We start from the raw sequence: 20,408 nt of genomic DNA on the forward strand, positions 1-20,408 counted from the left end.
TAGTCGGCTGCCTGACCGAAGGCCCTGAATGCGAGTGTCGCCTGCGGTTCTGAAGACACCGGGTGGCCCGGGAGAGGGTGGAGACGACGGCGGTGACGGGCTTCCCGGCTGCCGGAGCTGAGTGGTGCGGGTGCAGGAAGTAGAGGCAGAGGAGCCGAAGGGGGCAGCCGCGCCTGCAGCTAACGGCCTCCCGGGGCGCTGACCGCTGGGCAGGCGAACCGCTCGCTCTGGAGTTCGCGCCGCCGCCTCCGCTGCCCGGCTGTGGGGCCCGGACTTAGAGCTGGTGCCGCGGCGCAGGGAGAGGCCGGGTCCTCGCCGCCGAGGGATGTGAGCGGGAGCCGCAGTCGCTCGGGAGGGATCCGGAGGTCCCAGCCTGGCGGACGCTAGGACCCGAACCCGTGCCCGCTGCGGGGGCTTCGCAGACCTCGGCCGGCCGGAGGCGCCCGGTAGGAGCAGCCTGGGGTCTGGGGGCGCGTCCTCGTCGCCCGGTCCGAGCAGCGGGTGGGTGTCATTGCCGTCTGCTCCCCGGGTGGGGGACAGCCCTGGTCTCTCCACCAACCCTCCCACCTCCCGGTCCCCGCTTCCTCCCCTGCTTGTGGCAGTAAACTTGACAGCAAGGAAAACCGTCCTCTTGGGGAAACGACGGAGTGTTTTGCTGTTGCTCTTTGCATCCATGTGCGCCCGATCCCCACCGCCCACTACCCCTCCTTAAAATCTTCCAGGCACCCAAACTGCCTAGAGAAGAAACGAGCATTTCCCTTGGATTTCTGCGGTAGTAACTTCTTCTTTTTTTTTTTTTAGGTTTCAGAAACAGGCAAGGGAACAAGATGTGAACTGTTTTCCTTCTGCAGAACAAGAGGCCCTTCCTCCCCTTCCCGCGAAGGTGGGTATGCGATCTTGGCTGCTGGAAAGGTGAGGGTGTCGCGAGCCGCGAGTGCGAGGGTAGGAAGGAGGGGAGCGTGTGTAGACCGGCAGGGCTCATGGCTTCTTGCTCCTCTGAAAATGGCAGAGCTGAACTTTTAACGTTGGTCTGGGAGGGTCTGTTGGGGAAGGGGGCGGGGGGGGGGGTTGTTTATTGTTGTTGTGGGATCCTTTAAGAAGCATTCATTGTTTCTTTCTCTGCTGACTATTCAAATAAACGTGGCTTTGCAGAAAAAAAACAAACACATTGTTACTCTTTCTCTTAGAGCAGCCAGAGAGTCTTGATCTTTCAAGGAGGAACATTTTTGAGGACTGAGAGATACCTATTGAGAGAACACGTTAGCCGTTCTTGCTGGGGTTTCTGCTGCCACATTGAATGCTTCCTGTGATGGTTTTATCTGCCTAAGTTTGCTGTGTCGGTTGAATTTACCCCGTTTGCTTTCCGGTGGTTATTAATCTGACAGGAGAAACTCTTTTCTTTCTTTCTTTCTTTTCTTCTTTTTTTTTTCTGAATGAAGCAGCTAAGGTGTGTCATGCATAGTGGGAAGGAGAAATGTGGAGAAGGAAACAAGTGGGAATAAGAGAGGTGACGATTGCTTTTGGTTTCATAATAGATTTGTGTGATGGAGTTTTTGGGCTACTGCAAATATTCTGATATCACACCCAGCAGATTTGAAGGTGGAGAATCAACCTTTGGTCTCCCACTCCCCACCCTCTTCACCTTTTTACCACTTAAAGTGCAAGAATCATTTGCTTGTATACGTACATATGTGTTAGTGTATAACAGACATATCTGCAAACTGGATGTGTCCAACACTTGCCTTAATAATACATGTGTTTACCTGTACAGGAAAGTTCCACTATATTAGCATATGATGCTTGTTTTTGCTCTAGTAGAATGACCTGTGTTTGGAGTTTATAGTTTTTTTTTAGAGGCCATTTAAGGAATAGTACGGGGGGGATATTGAAGGACCATTGTTTGATTTGAAACAGTGTCTCAGGTATGGGATGGGAACTGATATCTTTTCTCTACCTTCACCTGGCTGTATTGCTGAAAGGTGGCAGAATAGGAAACAGCATTGGCTTTGAAGTCAGGTCTGGGTTGAATCCTGGTGTTGTATTACATGAAATCTCATTGAGCCTCACTTTTCTTATGGTTGTTGTGAAGATTGAATAGGAATATGCATGCAAAGTAGTACATTGCTTGGTTACTATAAAAGTCTTGGCTGCTATCATGGCTGGACAGGCCAAGGAGACTCAGAGAAGGACAGAATGACTCTGCATAAGGTGATCTGCCAGTGACCAGTATTGTTTCCTCTTTAGTAAAAGGACAAAAAGGACTTTTGGGTCTTACTGGTTAAGGGATTTTATAATCTCTATGGAAAGATTGTACTCATCTCCTTGACACCCCCTCCCACATTGTGCCGTCCCCACCAACTCTGTGCTGCCCTCTTGTGGTTAATTATGCTAAGAACTTTCTTTTGCTCCTCCCACATTGCATTTTTTTTTTGGTCTCTTTTTAGGCCCCTTCCCTTTGCTCCCAGTTTCCCAAATTGTGCGCTGAGTGAGGTGCCCCACAGTACCAGTGAACTCAGGCCTGAATTGTTTGTTTGAGGTAGTTCATAGTTTTAACATTAAATTGACACATTCCTTTCTACAATGTCATGTCTTTGCAAAGTTGTGTTTTAGAGGTCGCTGTGTTAAAAAGCAAATACTGCATGAAAATTAATGATACAGGCAAGGAGAATGTGATGTCCGATTTAATTCCAAGGTCTGAGAAGTTGTACAGTGCCCAACACTAAGTTTTAAGGACATTAATACTGAGGTGGTTTGAACCTACCTACCTGCTTAAGCATTTCTTTTGGCCTAGGGCTCCTATGAAAAAATTACTAAGACTGAGGACTCCCTAAATGGAGAAAGTTTGAGAACCTCTGCCTTATCTTTTGGTTGGCTTTTCTGATTTAAAAATTTTTTAGTTAATGGAAAAACTGCATTTTTAAAATGTTGGTCACTAATGGATCCCCTCTCCACCAAAATTATTGATACCATTATTGATACAAGGCTAGTATCAACTGATCATGGCTTAATATAGTTCCTTTCCTGTTCATTATCTTCATAGCTTCTGCTCATTTCTTTCATTTTAAAACTAATCTTGTTGCCCATTTGTCATTCTAGTCATAGTACTGGTTTTCTAGTATATTTGATCATCTCCTCATACTCAACATCCCTCAAATGAAAATTATTATTTTATATCCCTTTGTGATTTTCTTCTCTCCTGGTTATATAGGATTTAAATTAGGGATCATTTTAAAACTATCTCTTTCATATTAACCCATTCAACATTTCCTGTCGATATTTCTTTGTCCCTCTACTCTGCTTCCCTCACTTTACCACCTGAATCCCAGGACTCATTTCCTCAGCCTAGAATATTGAAAGTCATAGCAACCTCTCAGAATCCAGCATCACTTCCTTCTAGTTATCTTTAATAAAAATGTCACTATAGCTCTAGCCAGTTGCTCAGTGGTTAGAGCGTCAACCTTTGGACTGAAGGGTGTCAGGTTCAATTCCAGTCAAGGGCATGTACTTCAGTTGCAGGCTTGACCCCCAGTCCCCATTCAGGTATGTGTCTCTCTCACATCGATGTTTCTTTCTCTCTGTCTCTCCCCCTCCCTTCCATTCGCTCTCTCTAAAAAAAAAAAAAAAGAAAGAAAAAATATCCTTTGGTGAGAATTAACAAAAAATAAAAATATCACTCGATTACTCCTTATTGTTGTTGTTCTCTTGCCCCATATCTTCACTAGCTTCCCACTTTATACCTATTAAATTTAAGTTCCTTTTTCTTGCTTTCAAGATACTCTATCATCATTCCTTACCCTATTTATTCAGTGTTTTGTCTAAGGACCCTCTGTAAGCATTCTCTACTATTGACTTGCAAGCTGCTTTTCACACTTTCTAATAGCAGCTGTGCTTATTTCCAACTTTTAACTTTCATTCACTTTTTTCATACTTTTTCCACCAAGGCCCAGTTCTGTATCCTATTGCACTGCTTACTAGACGTGGGATAATTGAGCAGGGCTTCAGTCTCCTCATCTGAAAAATGAGGAGAATTACAGTATTTTTTCCTTAGGGTTGTAGTGAAAATTGAGTTAATACATGAAAAGTCCTCAAGACCAGTGCCTGGCACATTAAGCACACCTTAAGTTTTAGGAATTATTATAATGATTTATTACCACTCCTATTATTACTACTATTATTATCACTGTACTTCCAGTTAAAATTCTATCTCATTTGTGAAACTGTTTCACTAAATATTGCTTTACCCCTTCACTGTATTTCTATAATTTCTATTTTTGCATAGTTTACTTGTATACCATGCTTTGGTTGTTTGATAGTTATTTCCCTAGAGTTAACCATATTTTTTCAGATCGATAGTGTGTGCTTTGATGAACAATACCTAGAATTAAACCAGCACACTCACAGCCCAACCAGTGTGGCTCAATGGTTGAGCGTTGACCTATGAGCCTGGAGGTCCCAGGTTCGATTCCTGGTCAGCGCACATGCTCAGGTTGCAGGCTCGATCCCCATTGGGAGAGAGAGAGAGAGATAGAAACATCAATGATGAAAGAGAATCATTGATCAGCTGCCTCTTTCACCCCCCACTAGGGACCGAGCCTGCAACCCAGGCATGTGCCCTTGACCAGAATCGAACCTGGGACTCTTCAGTCCACATGCTGACTCTCTATTCACTGAGCCAAACCGGCTAGGGCCAATAAAAATATATTTTTTTAAAAAGCACACACAGAGTGCTAAGCACATAGGGAGCATTCAGTAAATGCTGTGTATTAAAAAGGAACTTTAGTCAGTCACCAAATATTTATTAATACTTACAATGTAAAAGGTACAAATATTTATTTATTACAAATATTTATTGCCGAAACCGGTTTGGCTCAGTGGATAGAGCGTCGGCCTGCGGACTGAAAGGTCCCAGGTTCGATTCCGGTCAAGGGCATGTACCTGGGTTGCGGGCACATCCCTGGTGGGGGATGTGCAGGAGGCAGCTGATCGATGTTTCTGACTCTCTATCTCTCTCCCTTCCTCTCTGTAAAAAATCAATAAAATATATTTAAAAAAACAAACAAACAAATATTTATTAATACTTACAATGTAAAAGGTACATTGCTATGTCCAAAAGACTTGCAGAAAAATATTAAATAGGTTCCTTTCACTAAGGACTTAAAATGTAATTGGGGAGATAAGTAATGAAAGTTACAGATATTTCAGGCCACAAGTGAGCAAAAAGCCTCCACAGAGGAGGTAGAATCAAATCTAGGCAAAATTTGATTTTGCATAAAAGGAAGGAACTTGTATAGGAGGTAAACAAAGGCAAAATATGCAAGACACGTTCAGAGAACATTACATAAAATAACTTGATTGAAATGAAGTATTGTATGGAGAGTAGTAAGAAATCTGGTTGAAAATGTAAGTTGGGCCGAAACCGGTTTGGCTCAGTGGATAGAGCGTCGGCCTGCAGACTGAAAGGTCCCAGGTTCGATTCCGGTCAAGGGCATGTACCTGGGTTGCGGGCACATCCCCAGTGGGAGATGTGCAGGAGGCAGCTGATCAATGTTTCTCTCCCATCGATGTTTCTAACTATCTCTCTCCCTTCCTGTCTGTAAAAAATCAATAAAATATATTAAAAAAAAAAAAGAAAAAAGAAAAGAAAATGTAATTTGGAATTAGATTATGGATGCCTTTAAGAGCTGGGATGAGAAGAATGAACTAGTACTTGTATCTCTAGGTAACAGAGAAATTTTTAAAACTTTGAATTGAGAAAGAGCTTGCTAAGAGAAGTATTTTAGGAAAATCAGAGAGGCTCCAATGTGAGGCATAGTATGTGTTGAAGTGATATGTGAGAAGTGATAGAGTAGGAAAATAATCTAGGCCTGAAGTAATGAGGATTTGCACTTAGTTGGGGTAAAGACAGAGAGATGTCACACAAGATTTCATTATAGATTGTATAGGAAAGGAAGATGTGGGGCGGGGTTAAGGGAGGCAGGGAGGAAGAAGAGTAATCAAAGATGACTTTGAGATTTTGATCTTCTGTGACAGAGGAAATGAAGTGTTGCAACTGTAAGACATCTGGACCACAATATATACATTTTGTGCGTTAAGAATATGAGAACCATAGGGATTTAAGTGTGTCCAAAATTGCTCAGCTAGTTAGTGACAGAAATAACTAGAATTTTATTAATGGCAGTATTGACAGAAATAGGTGTAAAAGTATTAGTAGATGGTTGAGAAGATACAGATATAAGCTGGGTTTATATTTTGGATATGTTGAATTTGAGATGACAGTGAGATAGTCAAGTGAAAATAGATAGCCAGACAGTGGGACATATAACGAGAACTTGGTAGAAAAATTTAAGGCTGGGATTGTAGTGCTCAGAGTAAAGAGCTAGACCTAAAATTGAGTCTTGGGAATTGCCTGTAATTAGAGAACTGGCAAAGGAGATAAAGAAGGAGCAGTTAATATGAGAAGTAAGGGGATAGGTAGGTTAAGAAGGTGAGAATGATTAAAAATGTTGATTGTTGTTGATTATTGGCAACAAATGAGAAGAATCAGAACTGAAAAAAGGTCTTAAAAATGTGTGCTAGTATTTTACCTGGTATGAAATCTAGAAAAGCAGAATACAGAAGAAATTGCTTATAGTTTCCTCATGCAGAAATAACTGCTATTAATATTTTGTTCTTTCTAGTATGACAGATGATCTTTGGATTTGACAATTGGCTGAACAATGGAGACTTCTATCCAAAACTCTTATCACTGGGACTAATGATGAGAATTTTGGGCATAATAAAGACTGGGAGGTATTTTCTACAGAGTGTTTGTCATTTTTCTGTGTCCTTTCATTTCACACAACATAGGTATTGCTATTCCTTGTGGACATTAGCCCTGCATTTGTATTATTTGAGTAAGTAGACATTCAGTGATTAGCATTAGACATTTAGTGATCCAGTAGTTAGAAAGTGATCTCTGGGTGCTATTGTACTGGTAAAATCTGAATAAAATGCTAATGGATGAGTTTCTAAAAGGAAGAGGAATTTACCCTGGCTGGTGTGGCTCAGTTGGTTGGAGTGTTATCTGTATGAAGAGAGGTGAGTTCGATTTCCAGTCAGGGCACATGCCCGAGTTGTGTCTTGATCCCCAATAAGGGCATGAATGGGAGATAACTGATCAAAGTTTCTTTCTCATGTTGTTTCTTCCTCTCTCTCCCTTTCTTCCTCTCTTTATTTATTTTTTATTTTTATATATTTTTATTGATTTCAGAGAGGAAGGGAAAGGGAGAGAGAGAGAGAAACATCAATGATGAGAGAGAATCATTGATCGGCTGCCTCCTGTACGCCCCCCACTGGGGATTGAGCCCACAACCCGGGCATGTGCCCTTGACTGGAATCGAACCTGGGACCCTTCAGTCCCCAGGCTGACGTCCTATCCACTGAGCCAAACCAACCAGAGCTCTTCCTTTCTTTATAAAAAAAATCAATAAAAAGCATATCCTTGGGTGAGGAAAAAAGTTAAAAAAAATAAAAAGAGAAATTTTTGATAGATAACTTAAAACTGAAGTTAGCATGATTGAAAGTATTCAGTTTTGGAGACTGAAAGCATTATCTGTTTTTGAAGCCCGTGTGGTATAGCTAACAGAGGTGAACTAGGTTGGGATAGTCCATGGGCTGTTTGTTTTACTTGAATGCTTATTTTGATTTTCCCAAGGACATCTTTCAGCCTTATTTTTTGATATCAGTCCTTGTGGATAAGGTATTCATTGTTGCTTATTAAATTATCTTAGTTTAATAAATTCTGACTATGAAATATAATGCCACTAGGCAATATTTTTGTAATATGAGAGGTAATGAGATGTTTTGGGAATCGGAATTAGGGACTGACTCTGCTGTCAGCATGGTGTATGATTTTGAGCCAGACCCATAATCATTGAGTCTTCTATTTTCCTTATTTAGATAATGAAGAATGGACTATATATTTTTTTAAACTTTATTTTAAAAGGGTGGAATCATGTAGTAAAATGTGTATAAATTTCATAACAGTGTCTTCTGGTGTTTACCTCTATATTTCTAAATAACAATCTACCATCAGTATCCCGCCTCCCTCATTCTGTGTCTGTACCTGTACTCTGCCTTTTCTCCCTTTGCAATGAATGAACTGCTCAGTGCCACATCTAAGGCTTCTCCATCTACTTGTATAGAGGAATCCATCTCCGTTTGCCTCCAAGGACTTTGCCATTCTACCTCTCCCTCTTTTTCTTGAGTACGCAGGCCGAAGCTCTACCCACTGAGCCAAACCAGTCAGGGCATCCCTCTTTTTCTTATATCCTCATTTTTCTCTCTATACTAGATCATTTCAATCAGTATGTAGTCTGGTTGCTATTGCTGCATGACATAACTACACCAAAACTTGCTAATGTAAAACAACTATTTTGTTAGACTCACAGATATTATGGGTCAGTAATTCAGATCGGGCATACCAATGATGGCTTGTTTCTACTCCACAATGTCTAGGACTTCAGTTGGGAAGACTCTTTGGCTGGGGGTAACCTGAAGGTGGGGACTGGAATCATTTGGAGGTATCTTCACTCATATGACTGATAGTTGGTGCTGGCAGTTAACCAAGATCTCAGCTGGGGCTGTTAATGAGCATGTACATGTGGCCTGGACTCCTTACAACATGGAGGCCTCAAGATAGTTGACTTTTTTGGTGAGTCAGGATTTACTTTTTTATTTTATTTTATTGATTTTTTACAGAGAGGAAGGGAGAGGGATAGAGAGTTAGAAACATCGATGAGAGAGAAACATCGATCAGCTGCCTCCTACACACTCCCTACTGGTGATGTGCCCGCAACCAAGGTACATGCCCTTGACCGGAATCGAACCTGGGACCCTTCAGTCCGCAGGCCGACGCTCTATCCACTGAACCAAACCGGTCGGTGAGTCAGGATTTAAAAGCTAGTGTTTTGGTGAACATGGTGGTGGAGGGAGGGGTCTGAGGATTAGACTCCACTTATTAATAGGGGGGTGGCAAGGTCACATTGTAGAAGAAAACATGTGGTATGGGAGATATTGCTATGGCCATCTCTGGACAATACTATTGCCATAGTTTGGACAATACTATTGCCTTTTACCACATTTCCCATCCCTTCCACACCCAAAACATGCAAAGTACACTAACCTCCTCCTCAGAGACCTCTAATTCACATCTCTTTATGACTTCAGCTCACAATCTAGTATGTCATCATCCAAATCAGGTCCAGATACAGATCAGGTTCCTTCGGTATGGTTTCTTGAGAATGATTGCTCTTTACTTGTCTGTGAAGAGACAAGTAATATGTCCCCACATAATTACCATATGAGATTAGAAAGGCACATGTTAACCACAGTACACTTTCCTGTTCAAAAAGAGAGATGAGGGAGGCACACAGCAGTCTATAGCAATTCTAAAACATGGCTGGGTGCACATTGGCAGTTTCTTGATTGGAGCTCAGTCCTACTTCCTAGTTCAGTGATGGCAAACCTATGACACGCGTGTCAGAGGTGACACGCGAACTCATTTTTTTGGTTGATTTTTCTTTGTTAAATGGCATTTAAATATATAAAATAAATATCAAAAATATAAGTCTTTGTTTTACTATGGTTGCAAATATCAAAAAATTTCTATATGTGACACGGCACCAGAGTTAAGTTAGGGTTTTTCAAAATGCTGACACGCCAAGCTCAAAAGGTTTGCCATCACTGTCCTAGTTCTTAGTGGGCCATGGCTGCTTCCTTTGGTCTTTGGTCTCACCTTCTGAATCATTCTTTTTTCCCCCAGAAGAATTTATCTGTGTTTGCAACTGAGTAATCTTCTGAGTTTGCTTTATGCCTATAGTGTGGTTTAGGGTCCAAAGCCTCCTTTTATTTTATATAGTTACTGTCCCTTTCATTCTAAGCTAATATAACTCCTTTAAAAATTTTGTGTACTGGCTGTGTATTAATTGACTCCATCAGACAAAAGCTATACCCGCAAATCTCTTACAGCAATCTTTTTCCTATTTTAGGCTCCCCATGAGGCTGCTGTGGAACAGCACTCTTACGATCCTTGGATAATTTTGTGTCTGAGAGAATCTATGAGGTACTGACTTAGGTCTTGCTGAGGTTTTAACAGTGAATCTTAGAGTCCCAGTCTAGATGGATCTTTGCCCTGGGATCCTTTTTTACTTCAAGAACACTTTGCTGGCTGAAAAGACTGTTCTGAGTCCTTTACATTTCTTGAAATTCCATTCAAAAAGTGAATAGCTCATTCTTTAGTTCATCTCTCTCTGCTCTCTTAATTATAAAGGCAGCTAGAAGAAGCCAGCTGCTTCTTCAACATTCATTAAGTACAGTTGACCCTTGATCAACACTGGTTTGAACTGGGTGGGTCTACTTATAGGTAGATTTTTTTCAATAAATATATCAAATTTTTGGAGATATGTGGTAATTTGAAAAACTTGCAGAAGAACTGTGTAGCTTAGAAATATTGAATAAATTAAGAAAAAGTTAGGTATGTCATGAATGCACAAATATATGTAGATACTATCTTATCATTTTATGATAGCAATGAAATATACACAAATCTATTATAAAAACTTAAAATTTATCAAAACTTAGGCACACAAACACAGCCTGTACATGGGACCATTTGCTGCTGAGATAAATGTAAATAAAAGAAAGACACAGTATTAAATTATAACTGCATAAGATTAACTGTAATACATACTGTACTACTCTAATAATTTCATAACCGCCTCCTGTTGCTATTGCAGTGAGCTCAAGTGTTGTATCTGCTTAGAATGCTGTGACACTAATTATCTGCATGTGAGCAGTTCATCTCTCCAGTAAATTGAGTATCGCAAAGTGATCTCTTGCGGTTCTTGCCTATTTTTCATTGTTTACTGCAATACTGTGAACCTTGAATAACACTGGGGGACCCATACAAAGTGCCATGTTGGAAATGCTCCTCACAAGAAGTTGACTTGCTTGACATGTACCAGATTGAAGTATGCAGCTACAGTTGACCATCATTTCAAGAAAAATGAATCCAGCATAAGGACCACTATAAAAAAAAGAAAACATTTGTGAAGCTATCACTGAAGCTACGCTAGCAGGTGTGTAAACCATGTACTTTTTGCTAACTACCGTTTTATCTCATATAGAAAATGTACCTTTTATGTGAGTGCAGGCTTGTTATAAGAAAGACATAACTATGAACTGTAATATAATTCCAAAAAAAGTTAAGTCATCATATGAAAACTTAAAGCAAAATTAAGGTGAAGAATCTAATTCTGGAGAATTTAAGGCCAGCAAAGGAAGGTTTTGATAATTTTAGAAAGAGATTTGGTGTAAAAAATGTCAAGATAACAGGAGAAAGAGCTTCTGCCGAATAAGAAGCAGCAAACGAGTTTCTGGATGTTATTAAGAAAATCATTGAGGAGAAGGATATCTGCCTGAACAGGTTTTTAATATAGACAAAAGTGCCCTATTCTGGAAAATGCCAAAGGACTGTTAGTTAAGGAAGGGAAATGAGCACCAGGCTTTCAGGCAAGGATAGGCTAACTCTACTGTTTTGTGCAATGCAGTCAGGTTTATGACCAGGACTGCCCCTATCTATAAAGCTGCTAACCCTGGAGCCTTGAAGAGAAAAGAAAAACATCAGCTGCCAGTCTTTTGTCCAGGTACAAGAAAACCTGGACAACAAGAACCCTTTTTCTGGATTGGTTTTTTGGATGCTTTGTTCCTAAAGTCAGTACCTTGCCAGTAAGAGTTCTTTTGATACTGGACAATGCCCTTGGTCACCTAGAACCTTATGAATTCAACACCCAAGGCATCGAAATGGTCTATTTGCCCTCAACCACATTGTTTCTAATTCAGCCTGATTAAGGGGTCAGAAGGACTTTTAAGGTTCATTACAAATGAGTATTATGGAAAGGATTGTCAACACTATGGAAGAGAACCCTGATAGAACATCATGAAAGTTTGGAAGGATTATACATCATTGAAGATGCCATCGTTGTTGATAGAAAAAACTGTAAAAGTCATCAAGCTGAACTTATAAATTCCTGCTGGAGAAAACTCTGTCCAGATGTTGTTCATGAATTCATAGGATTTATGGCAGAGCCAATGAAGAAAATCATGAGATTGTGGATATGGCAAAAAGGGGGCAGGGTGATGGGTTTTAAGATATGGATCTTGGAAAAATACAAGAGCTAATAGGCACCACACTAGAGGAATTAACAGAAGATGACTTGATGTAGATGAATGCTTCAGAACCAGTGCCATACGATGAGGAAGAAGATGTAGAAGAAGCAGTGCCAGAAAATAAGTTGACATTAGACCAGGGGTGGGCAAACTTTTTGACTCGAGGGCCACAATGGGTTCTTAAACTGGACCGGAGGGCTGGAACAAAAGCATGGATGGAGTGTTTGTGTGAACTAATATAAATTCAAAGTAAACATCATTACATAAAAGGGTACGGTCTTTTTTTTTTTTAGTTTTATTCATTTCAAACGGGCCGGATCCGGCCCGCGGGCCGTAGTTTGCCCACGGCTGCATTAGACAATCTGACAGAAGGGTTCTGATTATTCATGACTGCTTTTGACTTTTTTTACGACATGGATCTTTCTATGATATGGGCACTGAAACTAAAGCAAATGGTAGAAGAAAAATTGGTACCGTGTAGAAACATTTTTAAAGAAATGAAAAAACAAAAAAGTCAGACAAATTATGATGTATTTCTGTAAAGTTACATCGAAGGTGCCTGCCTCTCCAGTCTCCCTTTCCACTTCCTCCACATATTCTGCCTCTGCCACCCCTGTGACAGCAAGACCAGCGCTTCCTCTTTCTCCTCCTCCTTAGCCTGCTCAATGTGAAGACGAGGATGAAGATTTTGATGATGATTCACTGCCACCTAACGATGATCCACTGCCACTTAATGAATAGTAAATAACCATCAGACGATGTAAACTTACTGTATTGATAAAGACAGTGCTATAAATGTATTTTCTTTATGATTTCCTTAACATTTTCTTTTCTCTAGTTTACATTACTATAAGAATAAAGTATATAAAACTTACATAAAAATATGTGTTAATCGATTATATTATTGGTAAGGCTTCTGGACAACAGTAGGCTATTAATAGTTAAGTTTTTGGGGATTCCAAACTTAAATGCAGATTTTTGACTGCACAGGGATCAGCACCCTTAATTCCTATGTTGTTTAGAGTCAACTGTATATATTTTATTTTCCAAATTACTGTAGGTGATAGTTTCGCCAGACTTTCCACTACTATATAACACAGATCTCCTTCAATTCAGCCTTCAATAGTATTTTCCTCACTTTCCTTTAAGCCCTCTTTGATAGCCTCCTTGAGACTTATTAGGCTTCCATTAAATCTCCTCAAGGCCCTTTATATCTGTGAACACAAATGTCAGATGGGTCCTCATCTCTTCTTGTCTATGCTAGAACTGTTCCCTAACCCAGGGGTTCTTATCAGAATTACCTAGAGGGCTGGTTGAAACACAAATTGCTGAGTTTCTGTTTCAGTTGGTCTGGAGTGGGACCTGAGAATCTGCATTTCTAACAAGTTCCCAGGTGATACTGTTGATGTTGGTTTGGGGACCAGACTGAAAATCACTGATGTAAACCAGGGTTGGCAAAATTTTTCTAGTAAGGACCAGATAGTCAATATTTTAGGCTTCGTTGGCAAGATTGTCCCTATTGCAACTACTCAATGCTGCCTTTATGGTGCAAAAGCCACCAAGGAGAAGACAAAAATGAAAGGATTCAAAAGCTTTATTTACAAACAGGCAACTGGTTGAATTTGACCTGTGAGCATTAGTTTGCCAATTCCCAATTTAGTACCATTACTTGACACATTTTCTTCATGCTACTGCTGCATTTTCTACTTCCCTTTAAAGCAAAGCTCTTTGTCTCTCTCTTTTTTTAAATATATATTTTTATTGATTTTTTTACAGCGAGGAAGGAAGAGGGATAGAGAGTTAGAAACATCAATGAGAGAGAAGCATGGATCAGCTGCCTCCTGCACACCCCCTACTGGGGATGTGCCTGCAACCAAGGTACATGCCCTTGACCGGAATCGAACCTGGGACCCTTCAGTCCCCAGGCCGACGCTCTATCCACTGAGCCAAACCGGCTAGGGCTTTGTCTCTTCTTTTTATTCTCTCAAAAATTTTATCTACTTTGAACAGGTGGCATTTTGAATGTTTTAGAATTCAAAAAGTAGTGAATATCTCTAATGTAATTTTGCATGTGTAGGACCATAACTAGGTTATATAGAAGAGGAATTGCTGATTCAAAAGCTATGTTATTAATTTCAATAAATATTACCAAATTGATCTTCATAGAAATGCCAGCTTATACTTTTCTACACCTGTTTTCAGTTAGTTTGATATTTGTCAATTTGAGATGTGAAAAATGGAATCTCATCATTTTAATTTGCTTTGAATTTTTCTTTTCTGGGAACTATTCACTCATATCCTGGCCCATTTTCTGTCTTGATTGTTGACCTTTTACTTTGATTTTAGAAGCTCTTTCTCGACTAAAAAAATAGCTCTGTGTTTGTGAAATAAATTGTAAATATTTTCCCCAGGTTATCTTTTTATCTTTTTGACTCTGTTTATACTGTGATTTTTTTTTCTCATGCATACCTTTTTGTTTTTATGCTATTCTTTTTGTTAGTCATTCTTTTTGTTACAAAAAAAAAAAATCCTACTTATGTCCCTGCTTAACCCTGAACTTCTGTTTTGAAAATCTCTCGTTTTCTTTATTTATCTGGAATTTATATTGGTGCAAGGTATAAGATGGGATCCAACTTTTTTCCTTCAGATGGTTGTCTAGTTGTTCCAACACTCTTTGTTGAAGAATCCATCTTTTCTCTGCTGCTGTGAAATAGTAGTGTTTTAAATTATGAATATAGTTGGGTCTGTTTTCAGACTCTGTTTTGTTCCAACATTGGCTGCTGTGAAACTGTACTGTGATTTCTGAGTCAGGGAATATTTCTATATTGGTATTTAAAAATTAATCGATAAAAGGGGCAAAAAGAATTGCAAGTGCTTCTTGTGACTGACAGAACTTCCTTAATAAGTTTTAAAACTTTCTGGTTGTTTGTGTATAGTGACATTCAAATACAGTGGGGCCTTGACTTACGATTTTAATTCGTTAAGGAGCTCGTTAACTCAAATTACTCTGTCAACTCAAAGCAAAAAATCAGCCGAGAGACAGCTGGTATCTCAAAAAACTCGTTAGTCGCGACACTCGTAAGTCAAGGCCCCACTGTATAGTCTTAAATGAATAGGACCATCCTGTAGGGTCATCACTCACTCAGTCATTTATTCAGCTGATAAGTCAGTCACTCAAGCCACTCACTCAGTGTGTCAATTGTTTACTTAGTAGTCACTCAGTTTGTCAATCAGTCTTCACCCACCTACATACTCAAGCAATCCGTCAGTGTTTAATCAATCACTCATTAAATAAACCATTAATGTAATCAATTACTCAATAAATACTTACTTGGTGTCCATTTTGTGCTATGCTAAGATTAAAATGTAAGCCATGGATATCATTTTTAATGTCTTCATACTATTTTATTGGCTATGTATACCATGGTGTATTTATCAGATCCCTTTAATGTCATTTTCCATTATTACTAACTGTTTCAGAGAATTCTTAAATACACATCCTACTACAGTGCTTTTATCCTCTTTAAAAGGAACAATTCTTAGATATTCTTTTTTTTAAATATTCTTGCCAACACTATTGCCAATCTTAATTTTTGCCAGTGTGATAAGGAAGAAATAATACTTCATTTTTATTTACGTTTCTTTCATTATTAATGGTGTTGACCATGTCTTCATATTAGGAAATATTTGCATTTCTTTTATGAAATGCCTATTAATGTTCTTTATTCATTTTCTCATTGATTTGTAAGGGTTACTTATATAAATATAGTAAACCTTTGTGGCATATGTTTTTTCCTCAATTAAAGAAAACTTTATTATGATGCTTATAATTTTATGTAGTCAAGTTTATCAGTCTTTATTTCCTTTATTTTATTTTATTTTTTACTTAGATGTTAGGTTTGGAAAGGATGTACACGTGCAAAAGATTTTTTGGTAAAGAAATAATTGAAGTGGATGTATTTAAAGAACCAAAGAAATGACTGAAAATGTCCAACTTCAAATATGTAAGGAGAGGTGTCAGAGAACAATAAGAAGAGCTAACAAAAATGATTTTTAAAGAGAGTATACAAACACTTGAAATTATTTTGTCATTTTGAAAGAATAGAATACAAATATAAAGAGAAATGAAATAAAGGCAGATATAGTCATTGCAAAAATTGTTCCCTAATAGCAGTTATTCTAAATTGAGGTAATTTTTTATATTTTGTTATGTTTAGTTTTAATTTTCTTTCTTTAATTTTGAGCATATGTTTTCTTATGGTTAATTTTTGTAAATGTTTCATAAGTGCTCAAAATATATTTTTGGTGGAAGGTTGTAATAAATATTTCTAGTAGATTGTCTTTTATCAGTTTGTGGAGCTCTTTGTATATCTAAAATTATCAAAACCTTCCTTATTTGACAAATGAAATGCAAATATTTTCTGTCAGTCTGTCTTTTGGTTTTTATAATTCCTTTTCTCTAGAGAAATGAAAAATTTAATATAATATTTTTCTTTATTGTACAGGTAAAAAACTTCATTGATTTCCGTGTCATTAGTGTGTATAAAGATAAAGAAACTTGTTATGTAAGATTGTAGGGAGAAGGGCAGACCATGGGAAACTGTCAGTGCATTTTCTGCCTAAGGCATTGAAATTCAAGTGGGAATAAAAATCACTTTATTAGCCAAAGAAAATAAGGACTCAGGCAATTTATGTGACTTTTATTATATGGATTTTGGGGTTTTTCAGTTTGCATAAGAAAGTTTTTCCATTCCAGATAGAAGTCATCTCAAAGGTTCTTTCAGTATTTTAATTCTTTTATATTTTACATTAAATATTTAATTTATATATACTTTATTTTTTACTTAAGTATAGGTTTAGCATGTTTTCTCTAGTTGTATTGTCAGTTATGTTAGTGCCATTTGTAAACACATATACTTTTCCTACTGTATCAAAATATTGTTATGTTAAATTCCCATACATTCTTGAATTTATTTTTAGATGCTGTTTTGGTCTACTGATCTGTCTATGTGTATATCAATACTATTTTGGTTTTAAATGACTATCAAATGCATTCAAACAGAATTTAACAGGATTTCTATATATTTTTTAAATGCATAATTTGCCTTTAGTCTTGTTTATAAGAGATACACATTTTTATGTAATAAATGAGATTCTTATATTATTCCAGACACTCAATGTTCCTCTTCATTAATCCAAAAGGGGTTCTTTTGTGCTATTACAGCTTTTGTAGGTGTATTTTAGATGAAGAAAGAGTCTGTATGCACACGTAACAAAAGATTGCTGTTGTTTTAATCAGATTCACAAGGATCTTTTACTTTAGCATACCTTCTAAGTTTTGGATGAAAGTATATAGCACTTCCCCTCCTACAACCAAATTATTTTGGTTTTAAAACATCTAAAATCCCTGTTTTTTTAATTTTTTTATTTTATTGATTTCATAGAGGAGGGGAGAGGGAGAGAGAGTTAGAAACATCAATGATGAGAATCACCGATTGGCTGCCTCCTGCATGCCCCCTACTGGGGATTGAGCCGGCAACCTGGCATGTGCCCTTGGCTGGAATCGAACCCAGGACCCTTCAGTCTGCAGGCCAATGTTGTAACCACTGAGCCAAACCAGCTAGGGCCAAAATCCCTGCCTTTACAAAATTTATCCATGGCTTTATGCTAAATGTGCTTAATAGTCTCTACTATTTCTGACTTTATAAAATGTTTAATATTTATATTCAATGAAATGTGCAGCATAATAGATTAGATGGTGTGAATATAAGATAAAAACACTTAAAAAGCTATCTTTTTTAAAAACCTTTTTGTGCTAAATTAATTTTCCTGCTGTATCTAGAATCTGTTTTTCTTATGCTGTGTAAGGTGGACATTCCATTTTGACAAACCAGAAATGATCACTCTCTCTTTAAAGACCATACAAAATACATATGAAAAAAAAGGGAAGACATTTGGTTCGTTCAGTTTAATGTAAATTAATTTTCAAGCAGAAATTGAGGAAGAACAAGTTCTGAACTAATTAGCCAGTAGAGCTGAGACCATACATATCATCTCCTTTTCTCCTTTTGTTCTGTTTAATAGCAAAATTATATAGTGTGGTAGCTGAAGCTCATGTCGTTTATGTTCCACCCTTAAACTTTATCACCTTCTTTGTGCTTTAGCAAACACAAACTCTGTTAGTATTTGCATCTCTACCTGCTGACTTTTTTTTCTTGGAACTATGGGAAGCCATGCTTCCAGTGCTTGTGGCAGGCCAGAAATGTTGTGGAATTAACACTATTGGGAACAAGCCCTCACTCAACCAGTGAGTAACTCTCAGGGGTTTGTACTGTATAAATACTATAGTGATTCCCTGGGTAGAATAATTCTAGATGTTTTATACTGTTTCCTAGAGCTTTTCCAAGGAGTTAAGCCTGCTGTGGTAGCTGGTGTAAGACTGCAGTTTTATTGGCTGCCTTCCCTTCCTTATATCGCTTCTCTATTTCCCTGTTCATGTTACCTGAATTTCAAAAAACTAGTGTTTCACTGAATCCTGTACCAGGTTTTGCTTTTAGGAATATTTAAATTAAGACAGTATGTCTTTGGTGGTAATATAACCAAACTTTAGTGAGAAGTTTTACTTTTTTAAAGTAGTTTCTGTTTTTCAACATATATGAATTACCATATATTTTAATCCTCACTGCCTATATGTTTGGGGGGGGGGAAAATAAAAGGAGGGGAAAAAAGAAAAAAAAAAGCCTGAGCATTGTCTTATAAAGGGTGAAGAGAAGGGAAAGTACTAGTCTCTGGGTGAGATTATTTCAGATAGATTGTCTCATTTAATCCTTACAATAATTTATGAAATAGTGGCTGTTATTTTTTTAAAAAAAGAGATTAGGAAACTGAGGCTCAGAAAGATTAAATAATTTCTTCTGAGTAAGAGCATAGAGATCAGGATTCAAATCCAGTCCTATTTCAACTTGGATCCTAAAGCAAAGACTATATTCTCCATTTTCTCTTTTCATTTTAATATTAAAATGTTTTTTAAAAAACATATTTTATTGATTTTTTACAGAGAGGAAGGGAGAAGGAGAGGGATAGAGAGCTAGAAACATTGATGAGAGAGAAATATCGATTCAGCTGCCTCCTGCACACTCCTCCCTGGGGATGTGCTCGCAACCAAGGTACATGCCCTTGACCCGAATCAAACTTGGGACCCTTCAGTCCGCAGGCCGACGCTCCACCCACTGAGCCAAACCATTTAGGGCTTAAAATGTTTTTGAAATATTCTTAACATACAGGAAATTAGATAAAATAAAATAATTCATTTACCTATATTTACTATTTAGTTCTAATAATTTTTGGCCACTTTTTGCTTTAGATCTTTTTTTTTTTGAGAAATAAACATTATAGTTGCAGTTGAAACTCATCTACCTACTCTTACTCTGATATCTCTCCCATTTACCACACCAGAGGTAACCACTAGCCTGAATTAGTATCATTTTCATGCATATTTTAAACTTTTACTACATATATGTATCAATAAATAATATACTACTAAACTGAATATAAACTTTAAGTGGTATCATGCATAAATGTCAATCTACAAATTTTTAATCCCCACTTATTTTTATGACATTAATTTAACCATGTTTTGATATCCATTTAGTTCATTCATTTAAGTTTATGAATAGTATAGTATACCCATTGTATGAAACTCCACAATTTACATATCATTTTTATCAACTGATGAACATTAAAGTTATTTGTTTTATTATTATTACAAATAATGCTACTTTGAAAATTATGCACTAGTATATTTATTTCTCTAGAGTTATACCTAGAAATGAATTGCTGGATTGTAAAATCGGTATATTTTTAGATTAATTAATTCAGCCTAATTAATCTTCCAAACTAGTTGTCTGAAGGGTTCTTCTACTCTACATCCTCTCTATGACATTTGGTATTTTCAGACTTCTCAATTTTGCCAACCTGATGGTTATGATTTAGTATCTTATTTTAATTTGTATTTTCTTTTTACAAGTGGGATTTATCATCTTTTATGCTTATTTATCTATTCATATATTTTTTAACCCTTTTAAAATTGGGGTTTCTATTGCTTATCTAATCTAATAAAAGAGAAACATGCAAATTGACCATACCTTTGCTATGCCCCAAGCCACGCCCACCAGCCAGTCAGAGCGACTATATGCAAATTA

The 20,408-nt window shown here is 37.8% G+C and overlaps 1 protein-coding gene across 3 annotated transcripts in view; it reads left to right on the forward strand.

Annotated features, from left to right (window-relative positions):
* Positions 1-6: 6 nt before the first annotated feature.
* JAK2 (Janus kinase 2) overlaps positions 7-20,408 on the forward strand; it is a 114,951-nt gene continuing 94,549 nt past the window's right edge. For 2 of the 3 annotated variants that reach the window (XM_014535678.1, XM_005861327.2), the window contains exons 1-2: positions 7-446; positions 802-883. The gene's annotated coding sequence lies outside the window, so the exon portion shown is untranslated. Of the gene's footprint in view, positions 502-801; positions 884-20,408 lie in introns of all 3 variants that reach the window. The other variant, XM_014535679.1, reaches the window with a different exon arrangement.

The sequence above is a fragment of the Myotis brandtii genome, unplaced genomic scaffold (genome assembly GCF_000412655.1).
Source record: "Myotis brandtii unplaced genomic scaffold, ASM41265v1 scaffold149, whole genome shotgun sequence".
In the NCBI taxonomy this organism is placed as follows: domain Eukaryota; kingdom Metazoa; phylum Chordata; class Mammalia; order Chiroptera; family Vespertilionidae; genus Myotis; species Myotis brandtii.